Raw genomic sequence first — 15962 nt, 5'->3', positions numbered from 1 at the left:
TATTTATTATGTGTTGGGGTTGCCCAAGACCCCACAACAACATGATTCCATCATGGTGGTTGTGGATTGCTTTTCAAAAATGGCTCATTTTATCCCTTGTTACAAAACTTTTGGTGCTTCCAAAACAGCGACATTATTTTTACAATAAGTAATTTGACTGCATGGTATTCTAGCCACCATAATGTCCGATTGGGATGTTCATGAGTATTTTTGAAAACCTTTATGGGCAAAAATGGGGACCAAACTACTATTCTCAAGTGTATTTCATCCTCAAACTGACGGACAAACCAAGGTGACCAACCGAAGCCTAGGGAACTTATTGAGGTGCTTAGTCACCGACCATGCAGCAAGTTGGGACTTCGTGTTGCCACAGGCATAATTTGTTGTCAATCGCTCCACCGGATGCAGAACATTTGAAGTAGTCTATGGTTTTCACCCTCACACTCCATTGGACCTCCACCCTTTGGCGCTTCCACCGCGACCAAGTGAAGTTGCACTCGATTTTTCCAATTACATGAAGGATATTCACGCAGAAGTTAAGCGGCGCCTGACACTCAGCACAAAAGCATATATGACCTCTACAAATATTAAGCAGAAGAACAGGTACTTTGATGTTGGTGACATGGTTCTTGTCCGCCTCAGGCCCAAACGATTTCCTCTTGGGAGCTTCAACAAATTACATGCTTGGCTTGTAGGACCTTTTAAGGTGACCAAACGATTGGGGCCTAATGCATATGTCATCGAGTTGCGAGTTGACTACGAAATCAACCATGTTTTTAATATTGAAGATCTTACTCAATTTCATGGCTCGGAGGAACAATTGGCAGCAGCCACAAATATACTGGCTCAACAAGACACAATTATTCGTGTCCCTAAAAATACAGGCCCAAGAGATGAAATTGCACCATTACTCCATCACAAGTTTGTTACTACTCGGCGTAGAGGATATATAAGTTCTTAGTTCATTGGAAGAACGTCCAAATTCAGGCTCTGTCTAGTTGCAAGCATCGGAACTCCAACGTTTAAACCCACATATTTTTTTTGCTTACATTTAGCAAAACTTGTCGGAGTCAAGTTCTTCGGGAGAGCTGGCAATTGATACAAATCCGAAAGGAAATATCGAAGTGGATATCAACTCAAAGGCAAATTCAGAAGGATGATAATTTAATTTCATAATCTGTGCAATCACAAAGGTGTTTTAAAAAGTTAGCATTTTTTGAAGCTAATTACTTAGATTCTGTATTTTATTATGTTAAATTTATTGCTTTCGTAATTTGAATTTCTAGTTATTGCTTTCTCAGTTTGATGAGAAAATAATATTTATTATTTTCTTAATTTAATTTTTTAGTTATTACTTTACAGCTGGGATGGGAATACAGTTATGTAATTTGTTATTTAATGGAGTAATGAAAAAAAGGAGGTAACTTTTCTTTGGTTGTCAAATCAACTTTCTTTCAATTACCATTGATGAGTCTTCCAACACTAAAGAGTGATTTTGCATTATTCATCTCTTGAGATCAATGAGATATTGACTTTAAGGGAATAGACATTCTCCACCTCTATAGCTACAGTTTGCAGATCAGTCAGGAATAGACGTTTTCCACAACGTTTCTCACCAACTTTGAATTAGATTTTGCTGACAGATTCTGGAGAATCACAGAGTTATGAAGAAATTTTGCAAGATGAAAATTCGATTAAGTGAGAGCTGACCATGAATGAGGAGATGGATCCCCTGCCAGAGAATCAGACTTGGAGCTAACAGAACTTCTTTCGAGAAAGGAGGCATTGCACAATAAGTGGGTAAACAGGGTGGAGACTGAGTTTGATGACAATAAGAGGTATAATGCTAAAGTTATTGAAAAAAACTTTCATCAGAGACAAAATATTGCCCATGCAGTGGGAGATGTAAGCATATACATCAGTAACCCAGGAAATACCTTGAAGGTACAAGACTATGTTGAAGCTGATATGTCAAGTAAAAGTGTTGCTCTTAAGAAATTGAAGTTGTGCTCGACTTTAGTTGATCTTCTAGGTTAAAGATAGGAGCTTTAAGTTGCAGGGTGGAGGACATCACGTTGAAGCAAAAGACGACGCAACCAGTGGGGGATACAGTCAAAGTCTCAGTCACCAAATGGGAGAATTGTTGAGATAGGTGGAGCCCGGTCACTTGATACTTAAGACAGCAAATTAATTATTTCTTAATTAGATTCCTTCCTTAAATATCTTTTATAGCTTTCCTCTTGCAAATCCCGCCTCCTCTCCTTCCCAGTTCGGACTCTCGCCAATTATGATTTCCTTTGATGAGGGTCCCACCATGCATTCAATGTTGCAGAAGAATATTGGATATAAAGACCCTCTAGTAACCAAACTTCAATATGCTTCTTCCAAGCAGAATAGAAATTCCTAGCCATTTTCTTCAAGTGTGAGACACAAGAACAATAGGTGCAGGTGTTCGGTTCTCCAAAAGGCTTCCTCTTCATGAGTGTGGTTTATGAGTAAAAGGAAAAAAAGGGAATGCAACAACAGGTTTTTCTTTATTCTTCTTCTTCCCTGTCTTAAGGTGGAGAGAGAGAAATAATTATTGTAATCGTTGAGGTGATCGACAGTGTATTCCTCGAACAATAAAATCCTATGCAGCTCCGTGGACGTAGGCAATTTGCCGAACCATGTAAATCTGTGTGTTTCACTGTGTTTCTGTTTTGCGATTTTCTCGTTCTAATTATTGTTTTATTGTCGTTTTTTTTCACAACAATTTGTATCAAAGCCTTGATTTGGATTTGAGGAAAACGATCGTTGGAGATGAAGTAATGGCATCAGAGATCGAGAAGTTTAATGACATAGATTTTTGTTACTATAAGATGCAGATAGAGGACTGTCTCTATGAGAAGAAACATCATCTTCCGTTACTAGAAAAACGATCGGAGAAAATGAATGAAGTTAATTAGAATCTGTTGGATCGACAGGTTCTGGGTGTTGTTTGATTAACTCTGTCGATATTCGTTGCCCACAAAGTCATTATGGAAATGACTACTACAAATCTCATGACAACTTTATCAGGTATGCATGAAAATCCATTGGCGATTAAAAAATGTAATTGATAAAAAAATTATTCAACTTAAAGATGGCGGAATGTGTATTTGTTGTTCAACATCTGAATGATTTCAATACCATCACAAATCAATTGTCGTCTGTTAAAATTGATTTTGACGATGAGATACGTATGTTGATATTATCCATTTCACTGTTAAATAGATGAAAAGCCTTGAGGATGTCAGTTAGCAATTTTGCAGGTAAATCTAAATTGAAATATAATTATATTTGTGATTTGATTTTGGCTGAGGATGTGCGCAGAAAAGATTCTAGCGAGATCTTAGGTTTGAGTTTGACAGTAAATGTTGATTCCAGAGGAAGAATAGAGGGCAGGGACTCAAACAGAGGAAGAACGAAATAAAAGAAAGAGCAAGTCAAACTTTGGTCAGCAAGCAGTTTGCTGTAATTGTGGCAAAATTGGTCACATAAAAGGAACTGCAGAAATCCCAAAAAGAATGAGAATGATAGCGCTAACGTTCTAACTAAAGAAGTACATGATGCGTTATTGCTGACAGTTCACAGTTCTGTTGATGACAAAATATTGGATTCAGGGGCTTCCTTCCATTTATCTTACCACCAAGAGTTGATGTGAAACTATATTGCAGGTGACTTTGGGAAGATATATTTGACTGACGGAAAAGCTCTGAACGTAGTGTGGATGAAAGGAGTTGATATTGCACTCCCTAAGAAGAGCAAATGAACTTTGCAAAAGGTTAGGCACATTCCTGAGTTGAAGATAAACCTCATTTCTGTTGGGCATTTCAACGAGGGTGGACATTCAGTAGTGTTCTCAGATAGCACTTAAAAGATTATCAAAAAAATAAAACTTATACATTGTATATAACTACAGGTTTAATTAATAGTGTTGATATTATAGTTGCAGAGAACACAGCAGAAATGTAGCATTACAGGCTTGGACACATAAGTCAGAGAAATATGAAAGAACTTCAGTCCAGAGGCAAGCTACCAGAACTGAAGTCAGTTGATATCGACATGTGTGAGAGTTGCATTATGGGGAAACAGAAAAAAGTCAGTTTCCTGAAAATTGGCGGAGCGCCAAAGGCAAGAAAATTGGATCTTGTACACAGAGATGTGTGGGAACCTTCTCCAGTAGCATCTCTTGGAGGCTCTCGTTATTATGTCACATTCATTGAGACCACAGTAAAAAGGTAAGATTTTTTGATCTACCAGAGGTCACAGTGCAGGGCAATGATGGAAGTGATGAGAAGAGTGGGTCTGGGGCACCCATTCATATTGTTTCGCAGTCAGCGGCAGAGCCGTCCACCCATACAGCTACAGTTCTCAGGTCAGTCAGGAACAGACGTTCTCCACAGCGTTTCTCACCAACCTTGAATCACATTATGATGACAGATGGTTGAGAACCTCAAAGCTATGAAGAAACCTGACAAGTTGAAAATTCGTGCAATTGGGAGTTGACCAGGAAAAAGAAGAAGCTGAGTTGCAAGGGTGGAGGATATTACGTTTGAGGAAAAGAACAATGCATCCAGTGTTTCAGTCTCCAAGTGGGAAAATTGTTGGGTAACGTGGAGCCCGGCTTACTTCATCTATGTTTGGATTGTTCTTATATCGTTGGCAAGATATTAAATGTTTTAATACTTTTGTTTGTTGGACGCCTTACCGCTCCTTCCTACAGAGGATCCCGCCTCCTCTGATTTGTTGTTCAGGATCCCGCCCGATTACTGTTGCTCCCGCCTCCCTCTTCACGAATCGTAAGGTTTTTTTGACTCTCATTATTACATGCTTCGGCGTGAGGCTTACGAGTGTAAGCAAAATCGCAAGTGTATGCTCTCCCTTTGTTTCTCTTCTGCGATTGGCTCCTTGGGTGCTTCTTCGGCGTGAGATCTGACAAAAGAAGGGAAAAGGGTGAGGCCTCCTGAATCGAAAGGTGGTTGCTTGCCCTTTTGGTTTCCGCATTTTGATTCTTCGGCAGTGTTGTCGTACGGGAAGAAGGAATTGTATACAGTAGCTTTCCTTGGCTTCTTGCAAGGCTAACGAAAGACGAGAGAAGATTTAAGGGTTAGCCACTCTTCCAGTTATTCCTTTTCGGTTTCCTGTAGCTCTCGGTTAGAGAGAGTTGGAGAAAGAGAGAATGAGAGGAGAGAAAATCTTGTAAGTCAACGTGGTAATCCTCAAGCTTCGTGGACGTATGCAATTTGTCGAACCACATAAATCTGTGTGTTTCTGCTATGTTTTTGCTTCGTGAATTTCTCGTTCTAAATTTTCACTATATTACGGTCGTCTTCACAACAATTGTAAAAATGAGATATTGACCTTAAGGGAAAGACATCAATTTGGTACCAGAGCCAGGTTGTGAAAACGACGACAATAAAGCTCATTGATCTCAAGAGATGACTAATTCAGAATCACTTTATAGTGTTGAAAGACTCATCAATTGTAATTGAAAGAAAGTTGAATTAACAACCAAAGAAAAGCTATCTCCTTTTATCTCATTACTCCATTAAATATCAAATTACAAAACAATATTTTCATCCCAACTGGGAAAGTGACAACTAAGAAATTAAATTAAGAAAACAATAAATATTATTTTTCCATCAAACTAAGAAAACAATAACTAGAAATTCAAATTACGAAAGCAATAAATTTAACATAATAAAATACAGAATATAAGTAATTAACTTCAAAAAACGCTAACTTTTCAAAACTCTTTTGTGCTTGCACGAATTATGGAATTAAATTATCACCCTTCCGAATTTGCCTTTGCGTTGATATCTGTCTCCATATTTCCTTCCAGATTTGCATCAATTCCTCCCTAACCGAGAGCTACAGGCTGTTTTAGTTTGTTTTTCTTGCCCGCTATATTGCCAAAATAGAATGTTGACCAAATAAATGATCAAGGTGAGAGATTTTCACAGACAACAAATTGTTGGCCTCAAATAATGTTGCTCAACTATTCAAGGAAAGTAGATCTAGGAATATAATTCGTAGGAATCATTTCTACATTAAGCAACCAAAAAATAGGGTTCGGAATAACTCAAGTTGATCCAAGTTCGGCTCAAAGCAATTTGTACTAAGCCACAGGTTAGCTTGAGCCAATCTCAATTTGAGTAAGCATGTCGTGCTCATTAATTTCAAACTGAAAATGCATCAACTTGATTTCTGTTTCAGCTCAACCAAAGGCAAAAAAACTATCCTTATTCTGTCCACTGCGAAGGAGTTTTCCAATGGTTGAGTCAGCTTTCCTTCCCCACCTTTCCTAAGGCTGAATTTAGAATGTAACTAGATCTTACCCCACATCCACTCAGCCAATTCAGCCTACGGAAGAGAGTTAATAAAACATACTCCCTCCCAGACTAAACCATTCTCCACTTCACCAAACAAACTAAATTGAGAATCATAAATACTTTCCGGAGAACAACACTCTCGAGGCAATTCAAACATTTTCTTGGCTTTTATGTGTAAAATGCAGTTTAAAGAAGTTAATATACTCTTCTCCTTTCCAATAATCCTGAATCTGGTATTTTCAGCAGATATCTTCTCTCTTCAAATTAACCTTTGTTACTATAATTCATTAAAGGCAGTCCTTCCAAATGGGACCAAAGCAAACATTCGAACTGGAAAATGTACCATAAAATACAATCAAATGCTTCGTAGTAAGGTTGAGTATATAAGTCTAAAAAAATCATACCTTCACGGTGGTTGAAAGCTATTTGCCGATCGTGGAAGTGCGGGATGGCGTCCCCGCCATCAAGAGAAGCAGCGTCGGGCTTCGGAATAGATTCGGCTTCCTTCTTCCTCTTCTTGTTTCGAGCCCTCGGCATCCTCAAGGAAAATCGAGGCCAGCGACAGTGGGGAGAATAGCTCCGCTGTCTGGTAACGGATTTAGAGCCGGATTTAACCTAAATCTTCCCAGATGGCCGGTTTGGACAAAATAAATCCGCGAATCCGATAAATCCGCAGTTTACGGATTTCGGCAGTAAATCCCAGATGGTTTCGGGTAGGGGCGGAACGAAAGGAAGAGAAAGATTGAAGTTTCGGGTCTCTGTACGCCGCAATCCAGTTGTTGCCTTCCCAGTTAGCTCTAATCGGATTGTATCGCGACGGTTCAGACACAAAAGCAATAGTTTTGGCAAAACGAGGAGGGTGAGGGACATGAGCTAGAGTTTTGAGCAGAGAGGGGAAGAATCTGAGAAAAACCGGTAGAGGGATAGTGATGTGGGCGAGGGTTGCGGCAGACAAGGGAAGGACGCTTCGACGACGAGAGGGAAGGTTTTGAAAATTTGAAATCTGCCTTTTTAAGAATACCCTGTTTTCTTTTAATTTTTTTATTTCAAAATTTCAATTATTACCTCTTTAGTTTTAATTACATACACAGCACTCGAATATTACTATTTACAAAACTAGCACATGTGTTTTAAAATTTTATTTTATTAAATAAAATTGAAAAAATATTTTTTTAAATGGATAAAATCGCCACGTGACATGAGAATTTTTGCCACATGTAAAAATCAACACGTGATAAAATGATTTCATCATGTGGCAGAACATTGTGATTTCTCCAAAGATTAGCTCACTGTGTCATTAAAAGAATGATTATCAAATCATCAAAACATCATGACACAAATGTCTGAAATGATACAAGATTGCATAATATATGCTGGAAGAAAACATGGCACAATAATAACATTACATTATTTAGATACCTCATAAACCACAAGTACAATCAAAATTTGTTTCAAGTTAAAAAAACTACATAAGCGAATAATGTCGTATTATGAAAGTATTAGCCACGAGAGATGGCCAAGTCATAAAACAATGTAACACCACCAACAAGAAGAGAAAAAACATAGCACATACTTCACAAAAATGTATGTAATCCAACTGCTGCAATTTAATCATCTTGGCTAAAAAATATGACTTGCATTGAATAGATCAAACCAAATTACAAACGTTAAAGGAATTAAAAAAATTTTTGGAAGAATTCCTTATTTTCAAGAATTGATCACCACAAAAAATCTCTTTTTTGCTTGATTACAAAACACACGGTCTCACTCGCACATAAAAAAGTGAAAAATTCACTCACTATCACTTCCCCACACTCACCAGTAATTTTCCACTCCTTATGAGCTTCCAGATGCCTTTTTAGTGTCTCAAAAACTACCAATTTTATATTTTTAATACATTCATTCGGCAAAATAATTAGCAAACCACAAAGCCACCCTATATTGGTGGGGTGTGTCAAGGCACTAGGGATGCAGCATCGGGGTGCTGCCTATGAGTGCAGTAACAGTGGGTTTGGTTGCCACATTTTGTGCCTCCTACTTTTCATATTTGGGCATCGAGCGTGCTTGTGTGAGCACCGTGGTGCTAGTCTCTAGGCACGTTAGCGTTGACTTTACACATCGTGATGTCCTGATGAGGCTCCATGTATATGGCACTGCATTGCTCTCAATCTACCACCGAAGCGGTTCCTTCAGACACTTGAATGTCAGTCCATACTTTGTTCAAATTTTTTCCAAGTGTTAAATTTCTTCATGTATACTGCATATATACACACAAAATATACTGAAAAGAGCATAAAATTATCAAAAAAAATATAATAAAATATTATACACAACATCACATTTTCTATATATCAGACAATTTTCAAAATAAACTTTTGAGGAAATACTTATATGGAAGCCTTAAATTTTTGCTAACCATGGGAGCATCCTTAGTTGAATCAAGAAATGATGCAAATGAAGTGTTTAGGGTTCAAATTACAATTTATTTTTTTTCCTCTCCCTCTTTTAGATGTATTGTCATGTAAAGAATATTAGTTTGTGTAATGAGTTAGAGTTGAGGACGAATGAAAATTATTAAAATTTATTTCTTTATTAAAGTCAAAGCTTGGTAGCTCTTAGGTTTAGGTTTGGTTGAGTGGTCGTTTCATTTGGAGTAACTTGATAGCTTTTCTCTTATAAAATCATTATTCAAATTATTTTAAGCATGCCAAATTAAACAATCAAGGTGTTATCTCCTTGACCCGACCATCCACGCTTTATCTATATGAATTTCTTCTATAAAATAACTCCTCAATTTGACACTTAATTTATATATGTAGTGGGATTTATTCCATAATGTGGACAGTTGAAAACTTGGAAACATAGAACAAAATCGAAAACATGTTAAATGATTCTAACAAAAGTTGTTCCTTAAGTTGTTCATTCGTTTCAACATTATTAAATCTAAGGAGAGGTATGACCACATTAGGTATGTGAATTTCATTAAAATTTGGAGTGATTTTATTTGCATGTAAAAGGTGAATGTTAGTTTGATCAAAAATCTCATTTCTTAAAATTTTAATCCTATAACTTATATTTCTATACTTAAGAAACAAGACAAATTAAAATGACTATTAGAATTTTGAGTCCCTATCATAATCAATTGAAGTTTGGCTTGTTTCTTGATAGTTTGTTTCATCAAAAGATCCAAATTTGACTTATGAGGTAATATAAATGACACGTTTTTAGAGACTTTACATCATAAATTTAAAGGTCCTGCTATTGTGCTTAAAAATATAAATGTTATTTCTACCGCAATATTTTACAATTAAATTATATAATTAAAGTCATGCTAACAAAATATGGACAATATCTGTAGGGTGGACATCAAATTAAATTTTATCTTTATAACTATCAATCTTGTTTGGAACTAAAAAGTCTACTTGAGATGGAAACACATGCATAGTTAACCAAATTAACACGAAAGGGTTATAAGTAAGGTTCAATTTGTCATTGTTGTAATCTTATTAGTTGAAAAACATTCATTATACTTCCTTGTTTAAGACAAACATGCACTTCCTCTCATTATACATAATATACATGTTAAAAGTTTTTCTCTTTATCTAGTCATTTGCATCATTCTTAAATACTATAGGAGCTTCTCATAATATTACTGTATCTTTTATCTACATAATCAACTTTACATCAAATAATGAGGTGTCATCATAAACATTTTTAAGATTTTGATTTGTGAGGTCCTATGTTTTCTTAAAAAATAAGAATTGAATATTGCATTAATTTTGAGTATGAAATTTCTCATGACATTGATCTAAATTGGATCTTTATAAGTACTAAGCATGATTGAAATTAAAAAATCTACTTACGCTGGAAATAAGGGTATATTTGATAAAGTAAATATGAAACTGTTTTGAGTACCGTCTAGTTTGTAGGTTAGCTCTTGTAATCTTTTGAATTGAAAGAAGAATCATTGCACTTCCCCATTCATAACTAGCATGCACTTCCTCTCATTATACATAATATACATGCTAAAAATATTCCTACTTTTTTAATATTTTGCTTCATCATTAGCTACTATCAAACATATCATAATATATTGTGAAGGTTATCTATATAATCCATTATTTATCATATAATGACAAGTCATTGTAAATTTCTTCAAGATTTTTAATTATGAGGTCCTATTTTTTATTAAATATAAGATTTATAATTTCCCTTAATTTTGAGTATGAACTTTCTTATGACATTTGAAGTAGATTATATACTCAATATTTTACTGTGCTCTTTAATAGGAGCATTAGTTAAAAGGGTTAAGTCGGTTGGTGGGGTGGGCCTAGTGGTAGACTTATGTCTTACAATGAGTACAATGAGAGGGGGCATAATTCATTAATCTAAAGAAGAAACTAAGTTTTCTTATCTATTATTCAGCTAGTGAGCTTAATAAAAACATCTTTTTAGATAAGTTGATTAAACAAATCAACCTTATTTCTAAGGTCACTCATAAGTTCAATGATAAATTTATTAGCTAATTATCAATTATTTTTAGTATAACCAGTTTTAAAAATGAGTTCTTAGAAAATATTTAAATTTAAAATTATAAGACGGCTGCCCAATCTTAAAGTTCAAATTTGACCATATGATTTCTTATCATGAGGCCTACAATAATATCTAGTTTTAATTATTTTCTTCAACTATATATAGGTTTGCTTAGTTCCACTTATTCATTATTTTTTTTAGCTAAATGAACTGTTTAATAAAATTTAGCATGTTCATCTTATTTGATCTTGTAATAAATTCTCTTAGGTAATCATTCTATATTTGCCTATTACAGAATTTATCCATATAAACAAACAAATCTAAGAGTTCTTTTAGCGATGTCATCATAAGTGGGTGCTATAATTTTAAGTTTTTTGAGAAAGATCATTAAAATCATCATCATTTCTATATTAGTTGTTAGTTTTTGCTATACTTTTCTGAGTGGATTGTACATTGTTCTTCCACTTTATCTAAGTAAAATTTCTCTTCATCTAGATTATAGATGATATAAGAAGCAAAGTAGATTTTTATTATTTTATAATTGATTTATTAAATATTACAATTATCATTAATGTTCATATATTTTGGCATCATTCTTATTAAAATATTTATCTAGTCTCACAACATTCTAATAGATTTTTTTGGGGTCTTTCTGTAAATTGCGTACGTCAAAATAGAATCGGATCGAGACACCTTGAGTTGAATATCCACGTGAGAATACCTACATAAGCTACCCAAATAACTAAAGAACTAAATTTGTATTTGTCTTGAGTCCAAGAGCACTCCCAAATGGATGTTTCTAATTTGGTTAATTGTATATTGGGAGATGTCCAAGAATGCTCTCGATTAAAGTTATTTTGCTTACATTTAAGTGATGACTAATTAGAGGGGGTAACAGAGGATAGTTATCTTATAGGAGCATCTCGGTGCCTTCAAAGCTCTCGCAAAGCTACAAGACAGATATTGAGTCACTTGTTATCCCAAATGGGTAACAACTCATTAGCAAACGAGACCTATGAAATAATTGGGTCACTCCATATGGTCCGCACTATGCTTTCAAGCCTAAGCAAGCCATAAAGGTAGAGAGGGTGAATCACCGTATACCAAACGAACAGTCGGCCTCACCATAGTCTAGGTCTACGAGACAACATCAACGAAGCATCTAAGGAACGAAATGACTCAAAGTGGGTAATCAAAGGAAGTGTGGAGTAATCCTAATTGGCTAGAGATTGTTGGGTTGGGATACCACAAATTTGTCATCACAAGCTACTAGAACCCTATGTCTACTTGGTCATAAAGGTTGCAACACAACCAGAGATCCCTTGTCAGCAATTCATAAATTGCATCGTACAAGGGGATCTAGGTAGCCCTAAGGTTAAGAGAAAGAAACACTAAATCATATGACCTTATTGGGGTGTAAAGTAAAAGAGAGACTTATACCTGCCAAAGTGGCATGGAATCTGCTGGAAAGAAAGAGGAGGGAGGTACATCTACAAACCTGAAGACTCTCCCATAAAGGAATTATTCCTCCGTCTGGGTCGAGAAAGCCTCTAACACCCTAAGTGCGCTAGATAATTACATTAGTAGAAATCTATCTTGAGACAGTTGGATTGAAGAAGCACGCTCCTCGGGACATGCTAATGAGGCAGTGAGCTAATTAATCCTAATGTAGATACCCTCTTAGTATGACTTGGGTGATAGTCATACAATACATTCCATTTAAAATTTGGTTTGAAGGTCATATAGAAAAGTAAAAAGTAGGTTTTGAAAAAGTTGAGATGTTTTAAACCTAAATTTTAATTAATCTCAATCTTTTATAAAAATTTTCGTAGAAAATTTATAATTTTAGGTCCTTGGAGAGCCTAAATTAAATTAACAAAGAGCGTGGACAAGCCATAACAAAAGAACGAGTAATTAGCAAGCACACTGAGCAATGTAAAAGAAAAAAAGCCAAGCATAAACGAATATAAATGTAGGGTGTCGCTGGGTTGACAACATATCCCAGAAAAATAAAAAGACGTCAAGGAACCACATATACATATATGGTACTAATGTTATACATCAATGAGAAAATCAAAATTAAGGTACAAGACACGAGCCTATAGCTCCTGGCTCTTGTCACACGGTAATGCCAATTAGCCACCCATGCCTGTAACTTATTTCTAATACAAGACTCAAGCCTAGGGACTCTAAAAAGTATATGAAAAAGTCTAAAAAAACTTGAACTGCATGAAAATTGGGTTAGTATAAAAAACTATTTATGTGAAACATAGTGAAATATGTCCGATGGGAGGAGAGCTAAGCAACCCCTATAGAAAAGACGTTAGGTTAACTTAATAATGCTCCTCTCTGTTATACATGGCTCATTGTAAGAAGACCACCCCTGACATACTAGTGCGCATATCTCACACCCCAGTAAACACAAAAAAAGAAGCATACAAAATGATGCTTGATTGAGGCAATCAAATCAATAGAACTATAACAAGGACTTCAAATAGACTACCTAACTTTTGTCCTCTCCAACCAGGAGAGATTATTCACCTCTTGAGAGAAGGAGGATGGTTGCTTTGTCATCTACGAAAGTTCTCCTTCTCTAAGGTCAAGAAGAAGCTCTCTTAAGCTCAACTCACGGAGAGTTTTTGGAGAGGAAAAAGAAGATGGTGGAGATGAGGGAAAAATGAAGAAAAAAGAAAAAAAAGATGGAAGAACTGACTTCCCTGACCTTCTCCTCGAGAAATATGATGAATCTAATCCTTAAAGCTCCCTCAAAAGCTCCCTTGCTCCTTCTGCTCAGTTGATCACAAATGGCCTGATCCTCTTTCTTACTTCAGCTCCAAGAGAAGATATCCCTTAGTTCCAAGCCATAAATTACCCTTTGCCTCATTAAGAATGGGCATAGGTTACTCCTCATGCCTTTTTGGGATGAAGAACCAGATAAAAAGCATTATCCGACGATTAGACGACAGCGCCGACGGAAATTCGAGGACCACCGCGTAAAGATAGCGATTCAGGTTTTACTAGCGTGGACACATCAAATAGAGCGTGGTCACACCCCAACTGAAAGTGTCGCGGGAGGAGAGGTCGGTGTGGTCACACCTGAGACCCGACTTAATTATGTCAGGCTCTATGTTTGAGTGGTGTGGCCACATTGCCTTCAAGCATGGTCACGCTAGCTGACATGACTCACGTTTGTTGAGAGTTTAGGGTGTAATCACACCCTCATCACGACATAATTTGGTCGAGGCCTCTATTTGTTCGATGTGGTCACATCGACTTTGGGCATGACCATGCCCCTATTGAGAGTGTCACAATACTTTAGGGGCTTGAGCATGCTCACTCCCATTTTTTGGGTATGGTCACACCAAAGATTTGACGTGGCCAGACCAAATTTAGGATTGGTCACACAGGGCCCTTAGCTCTTTTTGACCTCCGGACTCCAATTATAGGAATTTTGGATGGTCATGGGGGCTCCGAAGGACCGAATATGAGCAGGACATGATCTTTGAACATTTGTAGAGGCCGTAAATGTATCCCAAGGGCTCAAGAAGACACTCAATATGTGTGTCACCGAGTAAAAATGGTTTCAGTGCAAAATCCGTTGGTCTAGACCTTATGTTTAAGGTACAAACATGTGCGGAGTAATTTTGTTGAAGGTCCGTGTCACGAGAACATCTGTATCGCCAAAACACAGCCTCATGATGCAAGGACAAATGTCAATGCAAAGGGCACCGAAAGTGATGCCGACTTTATGTCGATCGCTCAGAGCATTAATATGGTGGTGCAGATCCCAACTATTGTGCCCATAACGTTCACTTGAAGGTCTTATGGGACCTTGAGCCACGGTAAGCCACATATGATCCTCCCATGTCACTCCAAAAGGATGTCTCGTATGTGTTGCATAAAAAATGGATGGCAACAGGATTTTTATATCTAAAGTATTTGCTAGTTGAGTAAAAAATTTAACCTAGTTTTAGGAGACTAATTTGGTTTACAAAGATAATTCAAAAGAGAGAGAGAGAGAGAGAGGGGAGGGAGGGAGAGAGAGAGAGAGAGAGAGAGAGAGGGTGATGAGAGAGATAAGACAATATATGAGAAAGAGAAAATATATAAATGTAAAAATAAAGTTATTTCAATTCTAAAATAACTTTTAGATGAGGTTGGGGTATATGGACATTTTTTGTCCCTAGTATTCTTTAAAAAATAATCTTTTTTACTAAGTTTTCTTTTCAATTTAAACATAACAAATTTTATAAAAGAATATTTATTTATGTAAAATTTAAAGTAAGGAAAAAAAAGAAAGTTTAGAACTAATAAGCCTTAGGTCCTTAAAATCATAATTTTTTAAAAAGTTTTGTTAGATAAGCAACTAATGTCATAATAAATTTTTATGATAAAAATAAATTATATCATATATTTTTTTTGTTAGCATTAGGGTAAAATTTTATTTGTTTGAAGTGGATCATTCCATTAATAAGATTTTCATTCAAGGAAAAATTTTAAAAGTTAAGTTCACATTAGTTATGTTTTATGGTGGAGCTCACTAAATATATATTTTGCTAGGACTAATACACTTGTAAGGCATATGAATGTTATTATAACTATTAATATAAAAATAATCACTCATATAAAAGATAGATTTAATTTAAAAACTTTTGAAGTTACTTGAAAGCTTTTATAAGTACGTCAGTAATAATAAAATCCCTATAGTTGTCACAAAGTCTTAACAAGATCTACATCTTCTCATGTTTACTTTGATATCAAATATGATGGTAAGGGGTGAACTTTTAGTGAAATTATTGAACAAAAGTGGCTATGGATCTATAGTGTATTGTCTAAGGATATGGTCTCACATTCACGGTGGAATTGTGAGGGGTATAGAGCTTAAGTAAAATCAATGCCAAGATAAGTTCAGATCGGGCTAGTTTGAGTTAATATAAAAGATTACCTTGGAAATAGGATTTAATTGGTGTAAATGGATTATAAATTATGGTGAATGAATAACTTAGGATATTAACTTATTCTTTGGTGTAGATGATATAAAATTATTGAGTTTAAGCAGATGTCATGGTGTAGGGA

Source organism: Phalaenopsis equestris, unplaced genomic scaffold (genome assembly GCF_001263595.1).
Source record: "Phalaenopsis equestris unplaced genomic scaffold, ASM126359v1 Scaffold001021, whole genome shotgun sequence".
NCBI classification, from domain to species: Eukaryota; Viridiplantae; Streptophyta; class Magnoliopsida; order Asparagales; family Orchidaceae; genus Phalaenopsis; species Phalaenopsis equestris.
The sequence above is the reverse complement of the archived record's forward strand: the minus strand, read 5'-3'. Positions refer to the sequence as shown.